The sequence below is a fragment of the Salvelinus namaycush genome, chromosome 5 (genome assembly GCF_016432855.1).
Source record: "Salvelinus namaycush isolate Seneca chromosome 5, SaNama_1.0, whole genome shotgun sequence".
NCBI classification, from domain to species: domain Eukaryota; kingdom Metazoa; phylum Chordata; class Actinopteri; order Salmoniformes; family Salmonidae; genus Salvelinus; species Salvelinus namaycush.
Window position 1 is genome coordinate 11031398 of NC_052311.1, and position 14117 is coordinate 11045514.

Sequence of the window (14117 nt, forward strand, 5' to 3'; positions counted from 1 at the left end):
GCTATGCCTAAACTACTGAGGGTCAAATAGCTACTTCCTTATCTGAAATAACTTATTTTTATGTCCATACATGTATCTTATACCATTTTAAAGGTAATCTTGTTGTTAATCCCACCAAAGTGTCCGATTTCAAATAGGCTTTACAGCGAAAGCACCACAAACGATTATGTTAGGTCACCGCAAAATCACAGAAAAACACAGCTATTTTTCCAGCCAAAGACAGGAGTCACAAAAAGCAGAAATAGAGATAAAAATTAATCACTAACCTTTGATGATCTTCATCAGATGACACTCATAGGACTTCATGTTACACAATACATATATCTTTTGTTCGATTAAGTTCATATTTATATCCAAAAACCTTAGTTTACATTGGCGCCATGTTCAGAAATGCCTCCAAAATTTCCGGAGAAATTGCAGAGAGCCACGTCAAATAACATAAATACTCATCATAAACTTTGATGAAAGATACATGTTTTACATTGAATTAACTTCTACTTGGTCACAATCCCGGATCCGGGAGCACCCTCATCAGTAAAAAAGCTGACTAGCATAGCCTAGCATAGCGCCACAAGTAAATACTAGCATCTAAATATCATGAAATCACAAGTCCAAGACACCAGATGAAAGATACACATCTTGTGAATCCAGCCATCATTTCCGATTTTTAAAATGTTTTACAGGGAAAACACAATATGTATTTCTATTAGCTAACCACGATAGCAAAAGACCCAACCGCATATTTTCACCATTTTTTTACTGCATAGTTAGCTATCACAAATTCGACCAAATAAAGATATAAATAGTCACTAACCAAGAAACAACTTCATCAGATGACAGTCTGATAACATATTTATTGTATAGCATATGTTTTGTTCGAAACATTTGCATATTTCAGGTATAAATCATAGTTTTACATTGCAGTAGTCTCACCAAAGCAGCTAGAATAACTACAGAAACCAACGTGAAATACCTAAATACTCATCATAAAACATTTATGAAAAATACACGGTGTACAACAAATGAAAGACAAACATCTTGTGAATCCAGCCAATATTTCAGATTTTTTAAGTGTTTTACAGCGAAAACACAATATAGCATTATATTAGCTTACTACAATAGCCTACCACACAGCCGCATTCATTCAAGGCACGTTAGCGATAGCGAATAAACCAGCAAAAGATATACATTTTTTCACTAACCTTCTCAAACATCAGATGACAGTCCTATAACATCATATTACACAATACATATATGGTTTGTTCGAAAATTTGCATATTTAGCGGTACAATTCGTGGTTGAACAATGTGAATACTAGCCAAACAGCACAAAATAATCTGGATATATTTCTGACACTCACATCATCTAATCAAATAACTAATCATATACTTTACTAAAAAATACAGGTTGGACAGCAAATGAAAGATACACTGGTTCTTAATGCAACCGCTGTGTTAGATTTTTAAAAATAACCTTATTACGACATACATAAATACTCATCATAAACTTTGATGAAAGATACATGTTTTACATTGAATTAAAGATACACTTGTTCTTAATGCAACCGCTGTGTCAGATTTCAAAAAGCTTTACGGCAAAAGCACAATATTCAATAATCTGAGAACAGCGTTCAGCCACAAAAGTAAGCCATACAGTTACCCGCCAAATTGTGCAGTCAACAAAACTCATAAAAAGCATTATAAATCTTCACTTACCTTTGCTGATCTTCATCGGAATGCACTCCCAGGACTCCCACTTCCACAAGAAATGTTCGTTTTGTTCGGTAATGTCCATCATTTATGTCCAAATAGCTATTTTTGTTAGCGTGTTTGGTAAACAAATCCAAACGCTCGTGCAGGTCCAGCCGAACGTCGGACGAAAACTTCAAAAAGTTATATTACAGGTCGAAGAAACTTGTCAAACTAAGTATATAATCAATCTTTAGGATTTTGTTATCATAAATATTCAATAACGTTCCAACCGGAGAATTCCTTTGTGTCTATAGAAGTAATGGAACGCAGGTCCCTATCATGTGAAATGCGCATGACCAGGACCTGTCTCTCTGCCAGACCACTGACTCAAACTGCTCCCATCCGGCTCCACATCACAGTAGAAGCTTCATTCAAGGTTCTACAGACTGTTGACATCTAGTGGAAGCCGTAGGAAGTGCAAATAGATCCATATCCTACTGTGTTTTCAACAGGCGATGAGTTGAATATTGACCAACCTCAGATTTCTCACTTCCTGGTTGGATTTCTTCTCAGGTTTTTGCCTGCCATATGAGTTCTGTTATACTCACAGACATAATTCAAACAGTTTTAGAAACTTCAGAGTGTTTTCTATCCAATACTAATAATAATATGCATATATTAGCAACTATGACTGAGGAGCAGGCTGTTTACTCTGGGCACCTCTGTGCACCTTTCATCCAAGCTACTCAATACTGCCCCTGCAGCCATAAGAAGTTTTAAATGTGCTTGTTTACAGAATGTATGTTTACAGTAACAAAACCTTGCAAGATTCGATCATAGTTCAATGATTCCATCGTCTGCTCACTTCATATAAATTTGCACATATTATATGCATGTGTATTCAGAAGCAACCAGGGTCAACACCCTGCTCAAGGGAAAATCGACAGATCTCCCACAAGGTCAAGAGCGTGGTCCCGAACCATCGACCTATCAGCCACCGGCCCAAGCTCCCAACCGCCAGGCCACCAGCCCTCCAAGATCCCCCCACAGTTCCCCAGGAGGTGCCCCTCAACCATCCGAGCACCTCCCCTTTATTGTAAATAAAAATAAAATATGTTTCTATACACTTCTATGTTAATGTGGATCCTACCATGATTATGGATAATCCTGAATGAATAGTGAATAACTATGAGTGAGATATCATATATCATAACTCCAAGACTTGCTAACCTCTCACCATTACAATAACAGGGGAGGTTAGCATTTTGGGGGGTATGATATTTGTGAGTCTGTAACTTTCTCACTCATCATAATTCATGATTCATTCAGGATTATATGTCATTTCTTAACGGTTCACCCGGTATGGATGAAAATGCCCTTACATGAAATATGATTTCAAATCCAAACTTTTGGAGTATAGAGCCAAAATAATAAAAAATACATCAGTGGCCCAATAATTACAGAGGGCACTGTATTGGAGTCTTAAATATGGTACTGCCTGAGAACAAATAGCAACGCTGGAACACCCAGATCATTTGTGAGTTTCAATTAGTGGCTCTCAAATGACAAACAAATTAAATATCTCTGCCAGGGTAATCCACAACTTTCGCACCAGGAATTGTAATGATATACACACCTGAAAAACACCAACATGCACACTAAATCAAAATCAAATCAATGTTATTTGTCACATACACATGTATAGCCAGCAGGTATATAGCCAACACTTCCTTTGGCCGCCTTTCCTTCCAGTTATCTGCTGCTAATGACTGAAACGAATTGCAAATATCTCTGAAGCTGGAGTATATCTTATATCTCCCTCTCTAACTTTAAGCATCAGCTGTCAGAGCAGCTTACCGATCACTGTACCTGTACACAGCCAATCTGTAAATAGGCTAAGTTGTAAATATTTTTGCCTCTATGGCCTAATTATTGCCCTCCTCCCTACTCTTCTACATTTGCACACACTGTACATAGATCTTTCTATTTTTCTTTTCCTTTTGTGTTATTAACTGTACGTTTGTGGAACTCTGTGTTGTTGTTTTTGTCGCACTGCTGTGCTTTATCTTGGCCTGGTCGCAGTTGTAAATGAGAACTTGTTCTCAATTGGCCTACCTGGTTAAATAAAGGTGGTAAAAAAAAATAGCAGATGTTATTGCGGGTGTAGCGAAATGCTACCTCACTGTTTCTGGGACTTGCATACATATAAAGTTCATTTTAAGAGTCACATATGCAGTCTTTTACATTTGCAACTGTGTAGGCATAACTGTGTCATTGAAACTATCCAAACACTTCCATGCTCCTCTAGCAGTTGTCAATGGAACCTAACAGGGTGAGAAATGCCAGTTCCCCTTTCTCCTTGTATTTTTGTAGTCTTGCCAAGGAATGAAAAGAACAGTGAAAAAAAATGACATGTCTGAGCCTCTCACCCTCTAATCCGTGGTTGAGATTTTTTCCCTCACCGTAAATATGTCCCCTTTCTTCAGTGGAAGCGCATGTTTGCTGTGTAAATCATTTGTTAGCTGCTGACTTAGATTCTATCACTTTACTCCCAGCTGGCTTTGATCTCATTGAAAGGCATGTACAGTATACACTCTTTCCTCTTTCTCCTGTCTTTCTTTTCCCTCTTTCTTTCTGACTTCTCTCTTTTCTCTCGTGGAAAGTTCCTACAAACGCCTGTTCCACCGTACTTTAAAGACGCTAGTACATGAAAGGAGTGGCATCAAAAGACTCATTGCTTTGCATGTATGGAGACAGATGACATCTGGGGTGCATCTGCTATACTCTCCACAGATATTACAACAGAACAATGCTCAATAGATTTGGCCAGTTGGGGCAATGGGGTCACTGTAAATTCTTAAAATCCTGCCTTTATGCCACACATTTTTTATGCAAACTAACAGGCAGGACAATTGTAATCTAATTTCCCTCTTGTTTGTTATTGATCATTTGTCTTCCTAAAATAAACTAGTAACATTGTCCTGGTAGGCCTGGCAATATGCAAATAGTTATACAGATAACTACAATTCTTCAAAAACACAAACACACACACACACACACACACACACACACACACACACACACACACACACACACACACACACACACACACACACACACACACACACACACACACACACACACACACACACACACACACACACACACACACACACAGAGTCTTGTACAGTTAACGTTGTGGAGACAGACAATTCAGTCCCTTTCAAAATCCTATTTTCCCTAAACTTAAACCTAACCCAAACCCTACGGTTACCTTAACCCCAACCTTAACCCTAAACCTAACCCTAGCTCCAAACCCTAACCATTAACGTAATTCTAACCCTAACACTAATTCTACCTTAACACTAAACTCCCTAGGAATAGCATTTGACCTTGTGGGGACCTTGTTTGACCTTGTAATGTCCCCAGTTGGTCAAATTTTAGTTTGTTTACTATTCCTGTGGGGACTGCCACACACACACACACACACACACACACACACACACACACACACACACACACACACACACACACACACACACACACACACACACACACACACACACACACACACACACACACACACACACACACACACACACACACACCAAGTATCTCACTCATAAAGGCACATACATAGCTGACCTTAAATAATGTACAAGAGAGAAAAAAACAAACACAGTCAAGGAAATCCATCTATTCATGTTGTATGTAATCAAATCCATATCATTATCAACCCTGGAACCATTTCCCTAATTCTCATATTCAAATTGAAACTGCCCGAGGATGCTTTCCTACAGTGCTTTCGTCTTTTTTTTAAACTCGGTATCTTTAAAATCTCAAGAATGGTTGAGCAGGCACTGGCGACGACTCTGGTCATGGCTGCGATTCGGACTGAATACCCAACATGGCCTGCGGCATCCGCGGCAGTTGCTGGCGTCCCTCGCACTCTTACGAAAACTGGGAGCCAGCTCACTCTCCACCATACCCGACTAATGAAAGCTGGGCATGGACCCTGGAGCTATAAACAAACGCTCCCGCTGTGTTGACATTTCCAATGGATTTTGTGTGTGCCTCGCCCCTTGCCCAGGCTCTCTACTGTGAAGGAGAGGAAGCCAAACAATTACCCTGGAGATGGATTAAGCCCCGCTGCATGGGGAGTTGGTTTCAAGTAGAGGAATGGTAGCTGGGCAGCAGGGCCTTGTGTTCCCTGTGTCAACAGACGTGGAGGGTAGCTGGACGGCAAGTCCTTGTGTTCCCTGTGTCAACAGACGTGGAGGGGACATACAGATGTGTGTACACACATGTGTGGGCATAAACACACATACACGCGCACGCAATGCACACACAGACACACAACACTCAAAGATGGATGGACAAAATATACAGTACCAGTCAATAGTTTGGACACCAACTCATTCAAGGGTTTTTCTTTATTTTTACTATTTTCAACATTGGAGAATAATAGGGAATACATCCAAACTATGAAATAACACATATGGAATAACGTATAACCTAAGTAAAACAAATCAAAATAGATTTCAACGGATGGCTACTTTGATGAATCTCAACAATAAAAATATATTTTGATTTGTTTAACACTTTTTTGTTTACTACATGACTCCATATGTGTTGTTTCATAGTTTTGATGTCTTCACTATTATTCTACAATGTTGAAAATAGTAAAAAAATAAAAATAAAATCATGTACTTTAGATGTGTCCAAACGTTTGACGGGTACTGTATATAGACATATTAAAAACATATCTCAAGGCTCAGTGACCATTGTTAGAGTCCATGCTGTGAAAGGAACCAGAGCACTAACAGAGTTCATGCTGTGAAAGGAACCAGACCATTAACAGAGTCCATGCTGTGAAAGGAACCAGACCACTAACAGAGTCCATGCTGTGAAAGGAACCAGACCACTAACAGAGTTCATGCTGTGAAAGGAACCAGACCATTAACAGAGTCCGTGCTGTGAAAGGAACCAGACCACTAACAGAGTCCATGCTGTGAAAGGAACCAGACCACCAACAGAGTTCATGCTGTGAAAGGAACCAGACCATTAACAGAGTTCATGCTGTGAAAGGAACCAGACCATTAACAGAGTCCGTGCTGTGAAAGGAACCAGACCACTAACAGAGTTCATGCTGTGAAAGGAACCAGACCATTAACAGAGTCCGTGCTGTGAAAGGAACCAGAGCACTAACAGAGTTCATGCTGTGAAAGGAACCAGACCACTAACAGAGTCCATGCTGTGAAAGGAACCAGACCACTAACAGAGTCCATGCTGTGAAAGGAACCAGACCACTAACAGAGTCCATGCTGTGAAAGGAACCAGACCACTAACAGAGTTCATGCTGTGAAAGGAACCAGACCACTAACAGAGTCCATGCTGTGAAAGGAACCAGACCACTAACCGAGTCCATGCTGTGAAAGGAGCAAGACCACTAACAGAGTTCATGCTGTGAAAGGAACCATACCACTAACAGAGTCCATGCTGTGAAAGGAACCAGACCACTAACAGAGTCCATGCTGTGAAAGGAACCAGACCACTAACAGAGTCCATGCTGTGAAAGGAACCAGACCACTAACAGAGTCCATGCTGTGAAAGGAGCCAGATCATTGATAGAGTCCAGGCTGTGAAAGGAGCAAGACCACTAACAGAGTCCATGCTGTGAAAGGAGCAAGACCATGTAATGACAGACTACTTGGGCCTCCTACTGTTGGTGTGGTAACAGACTCAGCCAGTAGACCCAGACATTCTGAACCCACTCTTGTGGGATGGAGACACAGTGCCCAATCCAATCTCTAATCGACCATTTTAACATATCACTCTCCCATCTATGCGTGTGTACGTGCATCGATTTGACAGATGCTTGTTGCTCTCTCTGGTTATAAATCAAAACCAAATAAAACATTTCAGCAGATGTTATTGCGGCTGTTACGAAATGCTTGTGTTCTTAGCTACAACAGTGCAGTAATATCTAACAATTCACAACAATACACACACATCTAAAAATGCAGGCTCATGTATGAGATGAAAGTTCTGATCTGCATGGCTGAGCATCTGTTTTGCATCCCAGATGAGGTGGTTGGGAATTGGAGGCAGAGAACAAATGAGGTGGATGATGGGAAAAGGAGGCAGAGAACAGATGAGGTGGATGATGGGAAAAGGAGGCAGAGAACAGATGAGGTGGATGATGGGAAAAGGAGGCAGAGAACAGATGAGGTGGTAGATGGGAAAAGGAGGCAGAGAACAGATGAGGTGGTAGATGGGAAAAGGAGGCAGAGAACAGATGAGGTGGTAGATGGGAAAAGGAGGCAGAGAACAGATGAGGTGGTAGATGGGAAAAGGAGGCAGAGAACAAAGAGAAAAGAGAAGAGATATGACAGTGGCTTCAGACAATAGTATTTCAATTCTGAAGCATAATTCTTTAAGGATCACATTGATAATGATCAATGTGAGTTAAACCGCGGCACAACATGCTTTTAAACAGTTTGGATATGATCAATAGTCTGAGATCTAGTGATGTTTTCTCTCTTAGCATTCCTAGTGATAATCATCAACTCCAATGAATTTGGGATGATTGATTCTTTGAATGTGTTCCGATATCATGAAGATGGAACTTTCATTCTTCCAAACCCCTATGAATAATTTTGTCCTTCTAATGACAGCAACTCTGCTCATTAAAACATCTGTATTGGTGTACCTGCAGACTGTTCCTCCCTGTCTGTTTCTGTGATGTGGTCGTCCTGGATTTTGCTTGATTCAGTCCATTTGATGTCGGTGTGTTTTGATGTAAAACTGAAAGTGTCAATGTTGTCTGCTCATTGATCGTCTATTGTGTCGGGGAACGCACACCTTTAAATTAGCTTGCAAAAAGTACTGTATTTCCACTGTGCCAATTTTTTCACTTCAAAGTTTTTATCTGCTCCATTGTCAGCAATGTACTCTGGAGGAAGTATGCTAACCAAACACAATGTCCTACTGTTAGTACCGGTATACATGTATTTTGTTATAATATTAGATGTGAAGATAATGCTCAGAGCATGTCAGCTCAGTTGGCTTCTTGAGATAAAATGCTTTGGGGATTGTATTTCCGATCACGCCAGTGTCTTGAAATGAAAAGAAATACCAGAACACATACATTTGTCTACAGTAGATTCTGGCGTGTCTAGCTAGCGTGATGTGATTTTGGTGACCAATGAAATAGATGAAAATAGCTCCATGCCATGATAATGAGCTGTCAGTATTTAACAATGGACTTTCTACCCCCAGATCTCACACACGCACGCACGCACGCACGCACGCACGCACGCACGCACGCACGCACGCACGCACGCACGCACGCACACACGCGCACACACACACACACACACACACACACACACACACACACACACACACACACACACACACACACACACACACACACACACACACACACACACACACACACACACACACACACACCTCTTGCATGGGGTGTCCAGTGTGTTGTGGCCTGAGGATCTGGGTGTCCACTTGGTTCAGGGTGAGGGCCAGTGACACTAATCTGAATGATGAGCTGGTGAGAAGGCCCACACATTATGAAGGTTCCATATCTGCCCTAATGAGTAGGAAGGGGTGGGGGGAGTGGGTAAGTACACGGTTTCAATTATGTAACATGGCGACGAATGGCAAGCAATGATTTTATTTTATGGGTTGGGGTTGGGGTTGGGGGAAGGCTGTGGGTTGGGGTAAGGCTGTTGGTTGAGGGAGGGCTATGGGTTGGGGTTAAAGTTGGGGGAAGAATGTGGGTTGGGGTTAGGGTTGGGCGAAGGCTGTGGGTTAGGGTTGGGGGAAGCCTGTGGGTTGGGGTTGGTGGAAGGCTGTGGGTTGGGGTTGGTATTGGGGGAAGGTTGTGGGTTGGAGTTAGATTGGATGAAGTCTGTGGGTTGGAGTTAGATTGGGGGAAGGCTGTGGGTTGGGGTTAGGTTGGGGAAGGCTGTGGGTTGGGGATAGCATTGGGGGAAGGCTGTGGGTTGGGGTTAGGTTGGGGGAAGGCTGTGCGTTGGGGTTAGGTTGGGGAAGGCTGTGATTTGGGGATAGCATTGGGGGAAGGCTATGGGTTGGGGTTAGGGTTGGGGGAGGGAGGCTGTGTGTTGGGGTTATGGTTATGGGAGGGGGAGGCTGTGGGTTGAGGTTAGGGTTGGGGAGGGGGAACTGTGGGTTGGGGTTAGGGTTGGGGAGGGGGAAGGCTGTGGGTTGGGGTAGGGGTTAGGGTTGGGGAGGGGGAGGCTGTGGGCTGGGGTTAGGGTTAAGAAGGGGGGAGGCTGTGGGTTGGGATTAGGGTTAAGGAGGGGGAAGGCTGTGGGTTGGGGTTAGGGTTAGGGGAAGGCTGTGGGTTGGGGTTAGGGTTGGGGGAAGGCTCTGGGTTGGGGTGGGGGAAGGCTGTGGGTGGGGTTAGGTTGGGGGAGGGGGAAGGCTGTGGGTTGGGGTTGGGGAGGGGGAAGGCTGTGGGTTGGGGAGCGGGAAGGCTGTGGGTTGGGGTTAGGGTTGGGGGAGGGGGGAGGCTGTGGGTTGGGGAGGGGGAAGGCTGTTGTTTGGGGTTAGGGTTATGGGAGGGGGAAGGCTGTGGGTTGGGGTTAGGGTTATGGGAGGGGAAAGGGAAGGCTGTGGGTTGAGGTTAGGGTTGGGGAGGGGGAAGGCTGTGGGTTGGGGTAGGGGTTAGGTTTGGGGAGGGGGAGGCTGTGGGCTGGGGTTAGGGTTAAGGAGGGGGAAGGCTGTGGGTTGGGGTTAGGGTTAAGGAGGGGGAAGGCTGTGGGTTGGGGTTAGGGTTAGGGGAAGGCTGTGGGTTGGGGTTAGGGTTGGGGGAAGGCTGTGGGTTGGGGTTAGGGTTGGGGAGGGGGAGGCTGTGAGTGGGGTTAGGGTTAAGGAGGGGGAAGGCTGTGGGTTGGGGTTAGGGTTAAGGAGGGGGAAGGCTGTGGGTTGGGGTTAGGGTTAGGGGAAGGCTGTGGGTTGGGGTTAGGGTTGGGGGAAGGCTGTGGGTTGGGGTTAGGGTTGGCGTGGGGGAAGGCTGTGGGTGGGGTTAGGTTGGGGAGGGGGAAGGCTGTGGGTTGGGGTTAGAGTTAGGGGAAGGCTGTGAGTGGGGTTAGGGTTTGGGGAGAGGGAAGGCTGTGGGTTGGGGTTAGGGTTGGGGGAAGGCTGTGGGTTGGGGTTGGGGTTGGGGAGGGGGAAGGCTGTGAGTTGGGGAGGGGGAAGGCTGTGGGTTGGGGTTAGGGTTGGGGAGGGGGGAGGCTGTGGGTTGAGGTTAGTTTGGGGGAAGGCTGTGGGTTGGGGTTAGGTTGGGGGAAGGCTGTGCGTTGGGGTTAGGTTGGTGAAGGCTGTGGGTTGGGGATAGCATTGGGGGAAGGCTATTGGTTGGGGTTAGGGTTGGGGGAGGGAGGCTGTGGGTTGGGGTTAGGGTTATGGGAGGGGGAAGGCTGTGGGTTGAGGTTAGGGTTGGGGAGGGGGAAGGCTGTGGGTTGGGGTTAGGGTTGGGGAGGGGTAAGGCTGTGGGTTGGGGTAGGGGTTAGGGTTGGGAAGGGGGAGGCTGTGGGCTGGGGTTAGGGTTAAGGGGGGAGAAGGCTGTGGGTTGGGGGAAGGATGTTGGTTGGGGTTGGGGTTGGGGGAAGGCTGTGGTTTGGGGCTGGGGGAGGGGGAAGGCTGTGGGTTGGGGTTAGGGTTGGGGGAGGGGGAAGACTGTGGGTTGGGGTTAGGGTTGGGGGAAGGCTGTGGGTTGGGGTTGCGGAGGGGGAAGGCTGTGAGTTAGGGTTAGGGTTGGGGAGGGGGGAGGCTGTGGGTTGAGTTTAGGTTGGGGGAAGGCTGTGGGTTGGGGTTAGGTTGGGGGAAGGCTGTGCGTTGGGGTAAGGTTGGGGAAGGCTGTGGGTTGGGGTTAGCATTGGGGGAAGGCTATTGGTTGGGGTTAGGGTTGGGGGGGGGCTGTGGGTTGGGGTTAGGGTTATGGGAGGGGGAAGGCTGTGGGTTGAGGTTAGGGTTGGGGAGGGGGAAGGCTGTGGGTTGGGGTAGGGGTTAGGGTTGGGAAGGGGGAGGCTGTGGGCTGGGGTTAGGGTTAAGGAGGGGGAAGGCTGTGGGTTGGGTGAAGGCTGTTGGTTGGGGTTGGGGGAGGGGGGAGGCTGTGGTTTGGGGCTGTGGGAGGGGGAAGGCTGTGGGTTGGGACTTAGGGTTGGGGGAGGGGGAAGGCTGTGGGTTGTGTGTGTGTTGTGGTTGTGCTGTTCAACACCATGAAACCCAATGCAATGTGCGTGTTGTTCAAGTGTTTGATTATATACTCCCCACACACACACTCTCACACGCACACATACGCACACACACAGCTGATGTGTTTGTATGTTTCAGTGAATGAGATCAAATTGCCACCCTATTCAATTCATTCACAGATACTGTGGTATTATTAGTAATATCAGTAATTACATGTACTTGATGGTAACAGCCCTTGTTTTTTCACCATGATTCAAATGTACTTATTTCAATGTCCCTGTGTGTGGCAGAGTGCAATCTGATCACGTCTCACGATAGATTCGATAATATAATTTTGTCCGACCATAAATATTTGATAATGCTAATATTATCCTAGCAAGGGGTAGCGTAATACCATGCTGATATCAATATACTGTTGAACAAGCCTCAGTTTTTGAAACGTGTCTCTTTCTCTGATCCCTTTTTTCCACCACCAGCTGTTTCCAATCACACTGTATCCTAAAAAGAGGAGAATTGGTAATTAGCAATGAGCACATAAAACATAGCCATGCCTGCCAGTGTGTGGAGTGTAATTGAAAACAGTTTGACTCAAATTGGTGTATTTCTTTGTTATTATTTTTTCCCTCTGGGATGTCCGCCTGTGAATGCAAGCTCAGGGCCGTATCCACAAAGCAACTCAGAGTAGGAGGGATGATCTAGGATCTGTCAAAATAATCCTATTCATTATGATCTTGAAGGTATAATGCTCTCTTAGGTGGTGCTAAAACAATCAGGCACCACCAGTTGTGGATGGAATCAAGGGTTCTCATACGCAGCAAATGGTGTGTTTGCAGGTGCTGTCCATGGTACTGGTTCTAGCTCCACAGAGTGGGGATATGGCACAACATTGCCTAGAAGAGAAGGTTATGTGGTGTGTTGTAGGGGGTTCTGATTCTATAAGCTAGCCAGGTTCCTGAAATTCAAACTTTCTCTACCTGCTATCCATGGTCCTGAAATCAGCTTTTCCCAGGCCTCAGAGTGCAATAATAGCATATGAGAAATGGAGGTGTCCTTGTCCATCACAGCAACAGAGAGAAAAAAAACACAAAAAAACAATTTAAATTAAATTACCTCTTTCTTCTTTTCTGTTTCTTAGTTTGCTTCTCCTTTTTGTGCTCTAAATTGAATTGTTTCTTTGTTCCCATAACGATACATCTAGTAAGAGCTTGATTGCTTTTCCTAATTATTCTGTTTATTCCTCCTGCAGGCCAGGTCCTCTTATTGGTGTAATTAATTTCAAAGATAACTTGTCCTCCGCTCGGATTAGAAATGGCTCTAGATAAGGCAATGACAGAAGGGATGGGAGAGGGAGAGGGATATGTTTGTGTGTATGTGTGTGTGTGTGAGAGAGAGAAATAGGGGGTCAGTCTAATTAGCCTGACAGGAGAGCGGGCTACCTGACTCCCTCCATATCCTCTTCCTGTCTATCACACGTTTGAGTGCCGCACTACGATTCTTTCCCCTCCTATCTCCTTCCACCGTTTATTGTTTCCCCTGTCTGTGGGGAATAAGGATTTTGTCCTCGTAGGCATCCGTAGAGTAAGCGGTCAATGCATAGCTTGCTAATTACTTGACATGTTCCTTGTGCTTGCCTAATGGGCTAATTAGGACACAGATTCCTAGAACCATTGAAAGAGAAAAATTGATAAATATACCTGATTCAACCAGAACACTGTGCTCTTTAATGTACCTAACAGATCATTATATCTGATTCAACCAGTACAACGTGCTCTTTAATGTATCTAACAGATCATTATACCTGATTCAACCAGTACAACGTGCTCTTTAATGTACCTAACAGATCATTATACCTGATTCAACCAGTACAACGTGCTCTTTAATGTACCTAACAGATCATTATATCTGATTCAACCAGTACAACGTGCTCTTTAATGTATCTAACAGATCATTATACCTGATTCAACCAGTACAACGTGCTCTTTAATGTACCTAACAGATCATTATACCTGATTCAACCAGTACAACGTGCTCTTTAATGTACCTAACAGATCATTATATCTGATTCAACCAGAACAACCTGCTCTTTAATGTACCTTAATTTTGACCTCTTGTCAGCCAACTCTTCTTTTTACTTACCCTTCCCTTCTGTTCATCTCTCCTGTTGTTTTGTCTCCTGTGCCG